This window comes from Schistocerca serialis, chromosome 2 (assembly GCF_023864345.2).
Source record: "Schistocerca serialis cubense isolate TAMUIC-IGC-003099 chromosome 2, iqSchSeri2.2, whole genome shotgun sequence".
In the NCBI taxonomy this organism is placed as follows: Eukaryota; Metazoa; Arthropoda; class Insecta; order Orthoptera; family Acrididae; genus Schistocerca; species Schistocerca serialis.
Genome location: NC_064639.1, coordinates 1,017,946,775 through 1,017,963,211, shown reverse-complemented (window position 1 = coordinate 1,017,963,211; position 16,437 = coordinate 1,017,946,775). Strand labels below are relative to the sequence as shown.

The following is a 16,437-nucleotide window of genomic DNA, read 5'->3' as shown; positions in this document are numbered from 1 at the left end:
ATGGCGTTGATATGGACAGGAACTGGCTATAGATACTAAATTTGTGGAAACATAAGCAGTATTGCGTTAGAAAATAACTGTCCAGGATTTTCAGGGTTATTCGTCATCGATAATACGCCTCTTTAAAAGTCTTCAGTTGCTGCTGTGAAATTTCATTGTGTTAGTGGAGGAATTCTCCTGTAGGTGCATCGTTATGTACAAACGAGTAGCTTATGAAAGGTAACAGATGGTTCAATTTACTGATTTGCTCCGCAGACAATTTGCTACAATACGACAAGTGGGAGGATAAATGATGACTAACTGAAACCCTCAGCTGCCGACAGGTGTTGTTGATATATCTCGATGTGGACAGCGGAAAATGTGTGCCCCGACCGGGACTCGAACCCGGGATCTCCTGCTTACATGGCAGACGCTCTATCCATCTGAGCCACCGAGGACACAGATGAATAGCGCGACTGCACGTACTTATCCCTTGCACGCTCCCCGTGAAAATCACATTCCCAACTGTCCACAATTCTACCTATGTAATGTACCTTATAGACATTTGCCCATAGACTCATTACTCGCGCACGCTTTGGCGATTCCCGTAAGAGTTTGGGCAACCTGTGCGCATTCGCACAGACGAAGGTCAATGGCTGGGTAGCCTTTAACTATATATATATATGAAGACAGTAACTGTTCTCAAAGAACAGATACTGTAAATGACCGTGCAACTTTTTCCTGGAATAAATGATGACTAACTGTATTCCAGGAAAAAGCTGCACGGTCATCTACAGTATCTGTTCTTTGAGAACAGTTACTGTCTTCATATATAAAATGGGAGGATGATGCTTGTGCCCTACCTTTCCTCGAAGATCTATGTTTAACGAATTTTCTGTTTGAGGTATTTCAGAAAACAAATATTCTCTCAGACATTTTGGTTGCTTCCCATGGAAAAATTTTGGAAAGATGTGTTTTCTTTACATAAGGTAACAACAAAACCGAAATTTGTAATTTACCATTACGTTAAAACCTACAAACAGCTTACGCAAAACGTATAGGATCAGTTAGTTATTCTCTTACATAAAGTAGGGGACAGTCTTGCACTTCTGTAGACTTTTCAGACTTTAGCCAGCCCAGTAATAGAAGTGCAACACATTTTCTGATTCCATTTTTAAATAATGGCATTCATTCTTTATGTGCAGCAGTCTTTTCTGGATTCACAAAAATTACTTCAGAAAACTAGGATTTTCACAAATGTGAAAATATGTTCTTGTAGAAAGCGATGAATCAGCGATTTGTCTTTCCTTTCCTTGTTAGCCGATAGAGTGTATCAACATTCACTTTAGTTCTTGTGTCATCAAAGATCATGTCTGCATTTTTGTCATATCCATTTGCTAAGCTGACTATCGTGATCCATTTCACTCTTAAGTACGGCATTGTTGTTTTTTTGGGGATGCAGTTGATAGCTACAAATCCATTTCGAATTGCTTCAACTTCACAGCCGAATTCTAGTCTTAAGAAACTTTGCTCCAAAGCAAATCCGAGTTCGAGATTCATTACACCAAAAACCACGGGAAACTGAGAAGCTTTTCTGTCTCACATTTCGTTTTGAGTCAAGAACTACAAAGGCTAAGTGTTGTAGGAAGTGAAATTACATTTGACGACCGATAGAGTCCTAGAAACTTGCAAGTTAGACGAAATAGACAATAATGTGAAATACGAGAATGGTCTGTGCGAATTCTTATCTTTACCATGAAAAAAACCTATTTATTTTTAGAATGGCTTATTCTAATTTCAGCTATTAGTTTATTTTCATACAAAGGTGTTCTTTGTTTATCGTATGCAACGAGATTATACATCTATTGCAACATATTTCCTTGTCAGTATCCACACGGGAGGCTTGCCCTTTAAGGCACATACGCCGAGGCGAATATCACTAGGTAGGCTAGGTGCATGGCAATGTGAGTATACACTGGTGTGGATTACAAAAATGCTTCTATAACACATTCACCACAGATTTCCATGTGAAGTAACAGAATATAAAGGTTTCCACTTACACAAATAAAACCATTACACTGACTTCTTCATCGTCGGGACCTGAAACAATATTTTTCCTTACAATCTCGCCCTCGCAATTATCTGTGGGATAAGAACTTCAATGGGAAAATGTTTAGAAATTGAACGATGACAGATGTAATAGATGGTCTATGTCCAAACACTCTTCAGTTTCAGATTTATCATGATCTGTTGGTGGCTTGCAGTTGTAATCAAGATCTGAAGAGGTGCAGACAAGGAAATTATGAGGGCTGAATGTTTCTACAGCATCCCCGTAGCGTAACAATCAGGAATTGTAGAGTGTATCAGTATTCTAAAAACACTTTCTTATTTCATATTAGACTGCTTCTATGCTAAGAAGCGTGACTATTAAGCTTTTCCTTAAGTGATACAAAGGATATCATTGGATACATCAGGAATTTGAGTTCTCCTTATGGAGGGGCTCTGAATGATCACTGTAACTCACGAAGTACAAAACACTGTTTGTCATATGTCTGTGGCTTGTTGTATAGGTACCGATCCAGAATATTCGGTTTATGACACCAGTGAATTGCTTTAATTACGAGATATTGCTATTAAAAATTAAATTTCAAATTTCATGCATTATATAATTCGATAGGAAGCCATTCTAATTAAATGCAAAAGTCAAGATACATGAGTAATTAATTAATTTACTCATATTCGTTTGTTAAAAATGTGAATCCATATTCGACGTTAATGCTTAATATCTGGCACTGCTTACTAACGAAATTACGGAATTTATTTTCTACCGAACATTATCATTGTTTTCCTTTCTCCCAATTCGCTTGTTTTCAAAATTATTATTGGTGTCACTAAGCCGTCTGTCAGTAAGCTGTCACAAATTATTGGTGTACGTTTTCTACACTTGCCTTTTGAAATAAATTTTGTGTAGTAACCCAAAGCTGTATTATTTCCCCAATGCAGGTGAAGCTTTGTTGTTAACGATATTATTACATAAATGAAACTGTTCATATATATCTGTTACTAGCAGGAGTAATTAACTCATTATTCGAGTGTTCATCTTGGAGTTGCTCTGGTTCAGCTGTTCGGTGTAGTAATTCATAAATTGCAGTCAATTTGTTTATCTGACTAAAGTTCTTTTAACTTGTTTTAAGAATAACCTGAAAATGAAAAACAATAATTTGATATAATAATATCTGGAAATATTCATGATGGCAGGTCTCTTTGTAAAATCTGACGAAGAGCTGTTATATGTGCCCATTACAAGATTTTACCGCGGTAGCGTCTAGCTGAATGGTGGAATCGTTCCATAGAGGACACCACGGACGATCTGCAGATTTTCTCTATGCGAACTGGTGCTTCGTCTCTAATGATCTTAACGTTGATGTGTTGGTAAAATGTAATCTTTGTTTCGTTTTTTTTATAATTCAGTTAAAGTACGAAAAACTGTTTGAATACCCTGGAACACATACACTGCTGGACGAAAATGCAGCACCATGAAAGACAAGATCATTTTTTTTACAACTGATATATCAGATAGTACATTATTTTAGGAGTATATGATAACAAATTCAGATCAAATGAAATACACGCGCCACAGTAAAGCGTGCCAAAACAGTTGCATCAATACATGGTACAACGCGGAAAGTATTCTCACGTGCAAATGATCGTAAGGTGCCGAAAGGCATCCTGCGACAGACTATTCCAAGCACCTTTCACGTTTTCTTGCAATTCGGCAATGGCTCTTGCAGTCTCTGGAGAAGGAGTAAATTCTCCATTCATCGTGTCCCGTAAACGTCAAACTGGCGAGAGATCTAGTTATCTTCCTGGCCAGAGTAGTTCTTGTACGCCATGAAGAGCACTTGGCGTCGCTGCTGCCGCATGTGGCCCTGCATTGTCTTGCTAAAAAACAGGTCACCTTCCTATTGAAGGAATGGAAGTAGTGCGGGTATAAGAGACTGTGCAGCTTGTGGCGGGTTCTGGTTACTTTATCCTGTACAAACATCAAATACGACTGTGAAGCCTGGAGAGTGACCCGTGTAACGCAGGCGAATACGCCTGGAATAGGCCACTCACCAGGTCTATGCCGTACATTTTTACGTCCACATCTCGCCCACTGACAGAACTTCCACTCTCCAGTCGCCTCTTTCAAAAATGGCTCTGAGCACTATGCGACTTAACTTCTGAGGTCATCAGTCGCCTAGAACTTAGAACTAATTAAACCTAACTAACCTATGGACAGCACACACATCAATGCCCGAGGCAGGATTCGAAACTGCGGCCGTAGCGGTCGCCCGGCTCCAGACTGTAGCACCTAAAACCGCAAGGCCACTCCGGCCGGCGACTCTTTCACAACACCAGACTAACCGAGCTTGGCGGCGTTGCGGTGTCGGTAATAGCCTGGCCAGAGGCACGTGTGATCTTAGTCCTGCTGCAAGCAGACGTTTCCCAGTGGTGCCTAATGATACAGCAGGTGCAACATGTACCCAGATTTCTTCCCTGGTTGATGTTCAGTCTGCCACAGGTCTCCTAACAATGCGTCGACCTTGATGTGTGCTACGTGTACGTCCACAGACTAGTCTACAAGTGTGGGAGTGTTCCACAGGCCACTGCAGAAAGCTGCGACACACCATCTATACAGGGTGTTTCAAAAAGGACTTTACAACTTAAAAAATTCATATAAATGTATTGAAATAAGATACAGAGCTGGGTTTAGTGTTGTTTTGTAGGTAAACACATCACTTTTTTTACCATAAACTAAAGATGTTGTATATGGCTTCCATTAGTTATCCTGCACACATCCCATCGGAAGTCAATTTCTTCCCAGAGTCGCTCTAGCATTGCAGGTGTAACGGCCTCAGTGGCGGCGTAAATTCTTGCTCTAAGTCCAGGTAGAGAAGCTGGCCCAACAGGTACAAACACGATATCCTTGATGAATCCGCATAAAAAAGATCGAGTGGTGTCAGGTCTGGGGAACATGGGGACCACGCAAGTAGCGCATCACAGCCAATCCATTCACCTGGAAAGTGCTCACTGAGAAAATCCCGGACGTCGGCCAGGTAGTGGAGTGGTTCACCGTCTTGCATGATGTACACATTTCGTTCTCAATCATCCTCATTGATCAGTGGTATCAAAAATTGTTGTGACCTATCCAGGTACACTATCCCGTTGATGGTTCTCTCACGAAAAACAATGCACGAAAAACGTTCAGTTTAGGACTATCAAAAACATGTTGCAACGTTTGATGTGGACGTTCACTGCCCCACATTCTATAGTTATGTGTGTTAACCTTGCTAGTCGTAAGACTAGGTTCTCCTGTCGGGTAGACCGTTCGCTGGGTGCAAGTCTTTCGATATGACGCCACTTCGGCGACTTGCGCGTCTATGGGGATGAATTGATGATGATTAGGACAACGCAACACCCAGTCCCTGAGCGGAGAAAAATCTCCGACCCAGCCGGGAATCGAACCCAGGTCCTTAGGATTGACATTCTATCACGCTACCAGGGGCGGACACCTTGCTAGTGAAAAGTCCAGTCGTCAGAAAAGATTTTGTCCAAGAAATATTCATCCTCATGTAATCGATTTAACATATCCACACAGAAGTTCTTGCGAGCAATTTTATCAGAGTCTTTTATTGCTTGTACGATCGTCAATCTGTACGGTTTGAAACGCAAAACGGTTCCGCAACACATGCCAAACAGTCGTATGTGGGATTTGCAGTTCGCGAGATGCACGGTTTCGTAGGGCTGTTGACAAAACATTGTCTCACTCGCTCAACGATGTCATCAGATGTGCTTGGACGACGTGATAATTTCTCATATCTTTACGAGCACCCTGTTCTACAAAACATTTATGCCACTCACAAACTGCAAGCCCTCTAGGAGAATCTTTAGCGTACTTACGCTGAACTGTTGTTGTCGGTTCTTCAAACCTAAACACACAGCTAGCACGCTTGGGTCCGGTGAAGGCAGCCATGTTTAACACAGCTGCGACTAGCGCTCCTTACGGTGCGATTAGGCACTAGCAAGCTACCTGAGACAAAGCTTGATGTATTTTCCTACAAATTGACACTACAATCACCTCTCTAGATACTATAAATTAATTTATACGGATTTTCGAATTTGTAGAGTCCTTTTTGAAACACCCTGTATATTGTCCCCAAGATGTGAAACAAGCATTCGACACTTTCATCGAACTTCCTGCAGGCCTATAATGCGACTCTGCTCAAATGGCTGAAGTTGTTCAACTGAGTATGTACTTGTTGGTAGGGCACTGTTGTACCCTAGACTCATTGTTCCATACACAATACACTTCTAAACTCAGCACATGCCTTCAGAGCGCCATCTGATCGTTAACACTACAACCCTTTAGTATGCAACTGATGCCAATGAACACAGTCCATAAGGGTACTGCATTTTTTCAGTGGAGAATATCGCACACTGATAATTGTAACAAATACGGAGGCCGTCATGGGCTCCAAGTTGCGACACCTATCTTTCTCACAAGTAATTATTGGAAAAAAATTGAACATCAGAAAACGCTAACTAGTATTAGTAATACGTATCAGTGCATCTTGCTTTGTAGATCCATTGTGTTCATGGGGCACGATTAAATTTTTAGTGCTGATGTATGAAGATCAAGCGGTAGATGGATAAAAACAAAATGTCCAGACACTCTGTGACCAAAATGGTACTCATACAGAGGATGACAAAGGCCGAAATACTAAATGTCTTTTTCCAAAGCTGTTTCACAGAGGAAGACTGCACTGTAGTTCCCTCTCTAGATTGTCGCACAGATGACAAACTGGTAGATATCGAAATAGATGACAGAGGGATGGAAAAACAATTAAAATCGCTCAAAAGAGGAAAGGCCGCTGGACCTGATGGGACACCAGTTCGATTTTACACAGAGTACGCGAAGGAACTTTCCCCCCTTCTTGCAGCGGCGTACCGTAGATCTCTAGAAGATCGTAGCGTTCCAAAAGATGGGAAAAGGGCACAGGTCACCCCGTTTTCAAGAAGGGGCGTCGAACAGATGTGCAGAACTATAGACCTATATCTCTAACGTCGATCAGTTGTTGAATTTTGGAACACGTATTATGTTCGAGTATAATGACTTTTCTGGAGACTAGAATGAAACACAGCTCGCGCTATTCGTCCACGAGACTCAGAGGGCCATAGACACAGGTTCCCAGGTAGGTGCCGTGTTTCTTGACTTCCGCAAGGCGTTCGATACAGTTCCCCACAGTCGTAGAGCATATGGACTATCAGGCCAATTGTCTGATTGAATTGAAGAGTTCCTATATAACAGAACGCAGCATGTCATTCTCAATGGAGAGAAGTCTTCCGAAGTAAGAGTGATTTCAGGTGTGCCGCAGGGTAGTGTCGTAGGACGGTTGCTATTCACAATATACATAAATGACCTTGTGGATGACATCGGAAGTTCACTGAGGCTTTTGCGGATGATGCTGTAGTATATCGAGAGATTGTAGCAAAGGAAAATTGTGCTGAAATGCAGGAGGATCTGCAAAGAAAAGACGCATCGTGCAGGGAATGGCAACTGAATCTCAATGTAGACAAGTGTAATCTGCTGCGAATACATAGAAAGAAAGATCCTTTATCGTTTAGCTACAATATAGCAGGTCAGCAACTGGAAGCAGTTAATTCCATAAATTCTGGGAGTAGGCATTAGGAGTGATTTAAAATGGAATGATCACATAAAGTTGATCGTCGGTAAAGCAGATGCCAGACTGAGATTCATTGGAAGGATCCTAAGGAAATGCAATCCGAAAACAAATGAAGTAGGTTACAGTACACTTGTTCGCCCACTGCTTGAATATTGCTCACTTGTGTGGGTTCCGTACCAGATAGGGTTGATAGAAGAGATAGAGAAGATCCAACGGAGAGCAGCGCGCTTCGCTACAGGATCATTTAGTAATCGCGAAAGCGTTACGGATGTGATAAACTCCAGTGGAAGACTCTGCAGGAGTGACGCTCAGTAACTCGGTACGGGCTTTTGTTGAAGTTTCGAGAACATACCTTCACCGAGGAGTCAAGCAGTATATTGCTCCCTCCTACGTATATCTCGCGAAGAGACCGTGAGGATAAAATCAGAGACATTAGAGCCCACACAGAGGCATACCGACAATCTTTCTTTCCACGAAAAATACGAGATTGGAATAGAAGGGAGAACCGATAGAGGTACTCAAGGTACCCTCCACCACACACCGTCAGGAGGTTTGCGGAGTATGGATGTAGAAGTAGATCACTTCGGGAGAGAAACTGCAGCGTTAAATTTTGTAATTTGTGCCTTACACTGAAAATGTAGGCACAATATGTTTAACAATGATGGTAATAGCTTCTCTCTAACGTAAATATCCTCTTAATTATGACATAAGAAGCAATTGTCAAAAACGAACACACTTACGATGTTTCAACAGCACACAGGCGACGGTAATCGTTTAATCGTTATGGCTTTAGGTACAAGAATCTGTAGCACTGTTTCCGGATTCACACTGGTCATGTTATCAAAACGATAGGTTGTATCATATCAGCAAAAACAATCGAAATCTCAGATTTTCACAGTGCTCTTATAGGAATAAGGGACAGTGTTGAAGCTGCAGGATGGATAAATTAGAAATAGACGATGTTTTTTGGTTGTTACTTCCGTCTAGTGACTGATATTAGAGTCTCATTAAAGAATGCACACTAGGGTCCACCATAAGCAGTTTCCGCCTTTTACTACAGTTTTTGTTGTTACACATGAGGTTGTGTTTTGCGAAGCATCTGTAAATATTTCTGGTTCTACACATTTAAGTACTGTATAGAAGCTATTTGGACTGCATTTTTACCTCTTCAGCTAAAAGATTTTGCGGTGAGTGAAATGCTGTATACTTTTTTTTTTGTCATCAGTCTACTGACTGGTTTGATGCGGCCCGCCACGAATTCCTTTCCTGTGCTAACCTCTTCATGTCAGAGTAGCACTTGCAACCTACGTCCTCAATTATTTGCTTGACGTATTCCAATCTCTGTCTTCCTCTACAGTTTTTGCCCTCTACAGCTCCTTCTAGTACCGTGGAAGTCATTCCCTCATGTCTTAGCAGATGTCCTATCATCCTATCCCTTCTCCTTATCAGTGTTTTCCACATATTCCTTTCCTCTCCGATTCTGCGTAGAACCTCCTCATTCCTTACCTTATCAGTCCACCTAATTTTCAACATTCGCCTATAGCACCACATCTCAAATGCTTCGATTCTCTTCTGTTCCGGTTTTCCCACAGTCCATGTTTCACTACCATACAATGCTGTACTCAAGACGTACATCCTCATAAATTTCTTCCTCAAATTAAGGCCGGTATTTGATATTAGTAGACTTCTCTTGGCCAGAAATGCCTGTTTTGCCATAGTGAGTCTGCTTTTGATATCCTCTTTGCTCCGTCCGTCATTGGTTATTTTACTGCCTAGGTAGCAGAATTCCTTAACTTCATTGACCTCGTGACCATCAATCCTGATGTTAAGTTTCTCGCTGTTCTCATTTTTACTACTTCTCATTACCTTCGTCTTTCTCCGATTTACTCTCAAACCATACTGTGTACTCATTAGACTGTTCATTCCATTCAGCAGATCATTTAATTCTTCTTCACTTTCACTCAGGATAGCAATGTCATCAGCGAATCGTATCATTGATATCCTTTCACCTTGTATTTTAATTCCACTCCTGAACCTTTCTTTTATTTCCATCAATGCTTCCTTGATGTACAGATTGAAGAGTAGGGGCGAAAGGCTACAGCCTTGTCTTACACCCTTCTTAATAGGAGCACTTCTTTCTTGATCGTCCACTCTTATTATTCCCTCTTGGTTGTTGTACATATTGTATATGACCCGTCTCTCCCTATAGCTTACCCCTACTTTTTTCAGAATCTCGAACAGCTTGCACCATTTTATATTGTCGAACGCTTTTTCCAGGCCGACAAATCCTATGAAAGTGTCTTAATTTTTCTTTAGCCTTGCTTCCATTATTAGCCGTAACGTCAGAATTGCCTCTCTCGTCCCTTTACTTTTCCTAAAGCCAAACTGATCTTCACCTAGCGCATTCTCAATTTTCTTTTCCATTCTTCTGTATATTATTCTTGTAAGCAGCTTCCATGCATGAGCTGTTAAGCTGATTGTGCAATAATTCTCGCAGTTGTCAGCTCTTGCCGTCTTCGGAATTGTGTGGATGATGCTTTTCCGAAAGTCAGATGGTATGTCGCCAGACTCATATATTCCACACACCAACGTGAATAGTCGTTTTGTTGCCACTTCCCCCAATGATTTTAGAAATTCTGATGGAATGTTATCTATCCCTTCTGCCTTATTTGACCATAAGTCCTCCAAAGCTCTTTTAAATTCCGATTCTAATACTGGATCCCCTATCTCTTCTAAATCGACTCCTGTTTCTTCTTCTATCACATCAGACAAATCTTATCTTCACCCTCATAGAGGCTATCAATGTATTCTTTCCACCTATCTGCTCTCTCCTCTGCATTTAACAGTGGAATTCTCGTTGTACTCTTAATGTTACCACCGTTGCTTTTAATGTTACCAAAGGTTGTTTTGACTTTCCTGTATGCTGAGTCTGTCCTTCCGACAATCATATCTTTTTCGATGTCTTCACATTTTTCCTGCAGCCATTTCGTTTTAGCTTCCCTGCACTTCCTATTTATTTCATTCCTCAGCGACTTGTATTTCTGTATTCTTGATTTTCTCGGAACATGTTTGTACTTCCTCCTTTCATCAGTCAACTGAAGTATTTCTTCTGTTACCCTTGGTTTCTTCGCAGCTACCTTCTTTGTACCTATGTTTTCCTTCCCAACTTCTGTGATGGCCCTTTTTAGAGATGTCCATTCCTCTTCAACTGTACTGCCTACTGCGCTATTCCTTATTGCTGTATCTATAGCGTTAGAGAACTTCAAACGTATCTCGTCATTCCTTAGTACTTCCGTATCCCACTTCTTTGCGTATTGATTCTTCCTGACTAATGTCTTGAACTTCAGCCTACTCTTCATCACTACTATATTGTGATCTGAGTCTATATCTGCTGCTGGGTACGCCTTACAATCCAGTATCTGATTTCGGAATCTCTGTCTGACCATGATGTAATCTAATTGAAATCTTCCCGTATCTCCCGGCCTTTTCCAAGTATACCTCCTCCTCTTGTGATTCTTGAACAGGGTATTCGCTATTACTAGCTGAAACGTGTTACAGAACTCAATCAGTCTTTCTCCTCTTTCATTCCTTGTCCCAAGCCCTTTTTCTCCTGTCACCTTTTCTTCTACTCCTTCCCCTACAACTGCATTCCACTCGCCCATGACTATTAGATTTTCGTCCCCCTTTACATACTGCATTACCCTTTCAATATCCTCATACACTTTCTCTATCTGTTCATTTTCAGCTTGCGACGTCGGCATGTATACCTGAACTATCGTTGTCGGTTTTGGTCTGCTGTCGATTCTGATTAGAACAACCCGGTCACTGTTCACAGTAATACACCCTCTGCCCTACCTTCCTATTCATAACGAATCTTACACCTGTTATACCATTTTCTGCTGCTGTTGATGTTACCCGATACTCATCTGACCAGAAATCCTTGTCTTCCTTCCACTTCACTTCACTGACTCCTACTATATCTAGATTGAGCCTTTGCATTTCCCTTTTCAGATTTTCTAGTTTCCCTACCACGTTCAAGCTTCTGACAATCCATGGCCCGACTCGTAGAACGTTATCCTTTCGTTGATTATCCAATCTTTTTCTCATGGTAATCTCCCCCTTGGTAGTCCCCTCCCGGGGATCCGAATGGGGGACTATTTCGGAATCTTTTGCCAATGGAGAGATCATCATGAGACTTCTTCAATTACAGGCCACATGTCCTTTCTGATTATATATTTCACGATATTTAATAGATTTCTATTGGAAAGCAAACAAATTTACAAGAAAGAGAGTATTGTTCTAAGGACAAAAGCCATTCATAAAGCTACATTCTGCGTGAAGAATACACATTCTAATATTGGACGAATCACTGAACATTATCAAGGTTATCCAAAAACCTGAAAATACTATTCCAAACTTGGAGTGCTCAAAAGAAGGAAAAGCTTTCGAGCGTGCGTATTGTGAATTTATGCCCATCAAGCAATGATTATACGACAAACTTGTATGGAAACTGTAATAGATATGTACGTAAAATTTTATCACCTACTAGTTTCCAAGCTATAAGCAATGAATAGTAAATATTTAGCACTGTCGTATATTACAAAATGAACGTATTGTACCATGAAATTGCAAGGCTTCTGTTAAATTGTAAGTATATATAAACTGAGGTGACAAAAGTCATGGGATACCTCCTAATATCATGTCGGACCTATTTTCCCCCATGTAGTACAACAACTCGAAGTAGCATGAACTCAAAGAGTCATTGGAGGCCCTCTGCAGAAATACTGAGCCGTGCCGTCTCTATAGCTGTACATAATTGCGAAAGTGTTGCCGGTGCAGACTTTTGTGCAGGAACTGACCTCTCAATTATGACTCATAAATGTTCAGTGGGATCCATCCCGGGCGATGTGGACTGCTAAAGCTTTCACTGGGACTGTCCAGAATATCCTTCAAATCAATCGCGAACAATTTTTTCCCAGTGAGACGGCGCATTCTCATCCATAACAATTCCACCGTTGTTTGCGCACATGTATGGTTACAAATGGTCTCAATATTCGAAAATAACAATTTCCAGTCAATGATCGGTTCAGTTAGACCAGAAGACCCAGTCCATGCCGTGTAAACACAGCCCACACCTTTATGGAGCCACCACCATCTTGCACAGTACCTTGTTGACAACTTTGGTCCATGGCTTCGTGGTGTCTGCGCCACACTCTAAACCTACCACTAGCTCTTATCACTGAAATCGGCGCTCATCTGACAGACCATGGTTTTCCAATCTTCTAGGGTCCAACCGATATGGTCACGAACCCAGAGAGGAGCTGCAGGCAATGTTGTCTGCAGCCATAGCCCATTAACGCTAAATTTTGCCGCATTGTCCTAACGGATTCGTTCGTCGTACGTTCCACATTGACTTCTGCAGTTATTTCACGCAGTGTTGCCTGCCTGTCAGCACTGACAACTCTACACAAACGTCACTGCTTTCGGACGTTAAGTAAAGGCCGTCGACTACTGCGTTGTCAGCGATAAAGGTAATGCCTGGAATTTGTAATTCTCGGCACATTCTTGACACTTTGGATCTCGGAATATTGAATTCCGTAACGATTTCGAAATGGAATATCCCGCGTTTCTGTCTCCAACTACCATTCTGCGTTTAAAGTGAGTTAATTTCCGTCGCGCTGCCGTAATCACGTCGGAAATCTTTTCACATGAATCACCTGTGGACAAATCATGGCTCTGCCAGTGCACGTCGATGCATGCGTTACTACTGTATATGTTCATGTCCCTACCCCATGAAATTTGTCACCTCAGTCTATAGTATCTTTGAAAAATGAATAAGGCCCAAACTAATAAAATGTCACCTGACTATTCTCAACTGTGCTCCTACAGACACCTGTACTTACATAGCGCAATGGAACATATCTCAACATATCCCAAAGATTTGCAAGGCAGAAATTCTGTTTTTGTTTTCATGTATACAGTTGCTGTAATTCACGACATCACAAAACAAGGGAATAAAATATCGAGTAGCCATCATCGCTTTCGAAGTGACTTATCTTATCTCAGTTGAAAAGAACTCTTTGTAAACACCTGCTACCAGGACAAACGGTTTTTGATTGGTAAAGCTGACATGAATTACGTACAAGAATATTTAGTTTAAGTTCTTCCACTCAGGCACTTGGCTACGTCTAAGGTTTGCTCTCTTCTACTACCTGAGAAAAGTGATGATTCATTTAATTAATTTTACGGTAGATGCGAATTTAAATAATAGGTACGAGATTTGCACTAATTCCATAATTACTGTTGCACCTCAAAATTTACAAAAGTCTTACATAATTCAAATGATAAATGCGCAAACACCTGCTGCTCTCAGTATAAACATACGAAGACCTGTTCCCTAATACTCGTTTGAAGATGGTGTGAAAAATGCAAGATCTGTTTGGTGAAATAAGTACGAACTTACTAAACCCGACCACGAGTTAAATTCAGTTCATAAACAGAGGAAGACCCACCGCAGTGCCATTAGTGCTAATCTGCTACACGTTCGACAAAAAGATGTAAGCAACCACACTGCTCCAATGTAACCCATCAGTTTTTTTAAGAAAAAGTACACAGTAACCTGTGTTGACGAGCAGACAAATAGAGAGGAGCAGTGTTTGTTTGTTTTTCGCACGTCCTCAATACGAATTTACTACTGGACTCACGCATAGCTCTCTCTCTCTCTCTCTCTCTCTCTCTCTCTCTCTTTCTCTCTCTCTCCCCATTCAGTGCCTCTTATTTTGACGACACTCATTGCCATTTCATGACAGTGTCACGCCTTCTATCCACATCTATCCACATCATTGCCGAAACATATAATACGTCAAACAACTGTCTGACCATCATATACAGGTTTTAGCGACCACTTCATGTTCATTACTGTCAGGCTGTTCGCAACCACAAGAACACTCTCACTCTAACTGTACAATCCAGTTGCTACTTCCTCGTTTCGAATCCAACCTATCCAAATAAGGCCACCACGTGCTTGCTCGAAACACCACAAGCAAGACACAAGTAGAGCAGATGTAGCACGCACAATGGGTAAATCTATCAGTGTACTACAACTAGAAAGGTAAATGGAACATATGAAAGAAATCTGATTAAACCAGACAGTTTTCAAAGTATAATTCCTATTCCTACATAAGTGTTTTTTCCCAGTTTGTATCCAATTTTAAAAGATTAGGTCATACTGACTCGGAAGACATATCTATTTAATAAGTTCGAACAGAACATCAGGGTTAAACCAACAACCTGGTTGTATTGAGGTTACTATTTAATATTATGAACAATACAATCCACACATATTATAAAAATTGATGTATGTGTATTTGTGCGGTCTTCCTCTGTGAAACAGCTTTGGAAAAAGGTGTTTAGTATTTCAGCTTTACGCGTGTCATCCTCTGTTTCAATGCCATCGTCATCCCGGAGTGTCTGGATATGCTGTTTCGAGCCACTTACTGATTTAACGTAAGACCAGAACTTCCGAGGATTTTCTGTCAAGTCGGTACATAGAATTTTACTTTCGAATTCACTGAACGCTTCACGCAGATAGAAATAGAAACGATAGAATGTTATACTTTCAGTTTCAAAATGGCGCGGTGCAATACCCAAAAGGATTTTATTAAAACTGACAAAGGTCGAGTAAGTCCTTGCACTTCTGTAACCTCCGTCTATCGTCTGAGTCTAGAACCTGTGTCTACCCGTGGCGACCAGCCTTTCGAAAGGTGTGGCGGATCCTCCCGGCCCAGGACGAGCTGCACGGCGTGGCTTTAATCTCCAGTTTCTGCTCGGCTACCGCTTCCAATCTCCACGGGCTGCCTCCAGGAACTCGTGCACCTGGCAGCTGCGGCATTAAGGCGTATTCTGAAAGAAGACGTCCTTTCAGCAGAGGCGGGTGCTGTAATATCGCGCGACGGAGGAAGCCAAAATCCCAGATTATAATTGCGGACTGGCACAGAGTTTAAATTTGCGACGAAAGACATCAGGTGTCTCATAGTATCTAGATTACTACACTAATGATCTGCTTCTTAAAAATGGTGTTCGTAGAAATTAATGGAAAAGTCTCTGTAAGTCTGTCTTTATGCAAGTCGGTTGCGGGACCTCGACTGTTCAGTATAAAACGTCAGATCAAAACATCAACATCCAGCATCCAAAATCACTTGACAACTCAGTCGCTGGGGCCACTGTGTTAAGAAGAAATCTGCCGATACCAGACACTGAATGCTGGCCCAATTTGACTGGACCAGATCATGACGCCTGAAGATGGCTTAAAGTAGCGCTGAAACTGGTTGCATAGATAAAATAGAATTGGAAATTTGAACTGCAGAAGTTGTTTTCATTTTACATTTTAATGGAAAAGGTTCTTCGTGAACTTGCGCATGAAACGCAGTAATAGATCAATATCACTTCACTGCTTCTAACTTGAAAGTTCTTACAGGAATTTGATTATGTGTAGGATTTATTTACATTTCATCCTTGTCTTTTCTGTTATCATTCTTGTCGTATTCTACATTGAAAGTTGCATTTCTCACTATTCATTGGAATTTTGTTCATGCTAAAGATGTGTAGGAAACGATTCGAATGGTTCCTGTCTAATGAAGCTTACCGATTTTGCTGATGAGATTCTATGTTGAGGCCTGAATGGAATTTGTAAGCCCTGTAAAATACGGTTTTATTTATTCAGCTGTTTCAC

General features: G+C 41.2%; 1 non-coding gene across 1 annotated transcript; it reads right to left on the bottom strand.

Moving 5' to 3' along the window:
- Positions 1–363: 363 nt before the first annotated feature.
- Trnat-ugu (transfer RNA threonine (anticodon UGU)) lies at positions 364–437 on the bottom strand. The gene has a single exon. It is a non-coding gene; the product is annotated as a tRNA-Thr (tRNA).
- Between the last annotated feature and the right edge of the window lie 16,000 nt (positions 438–16,437).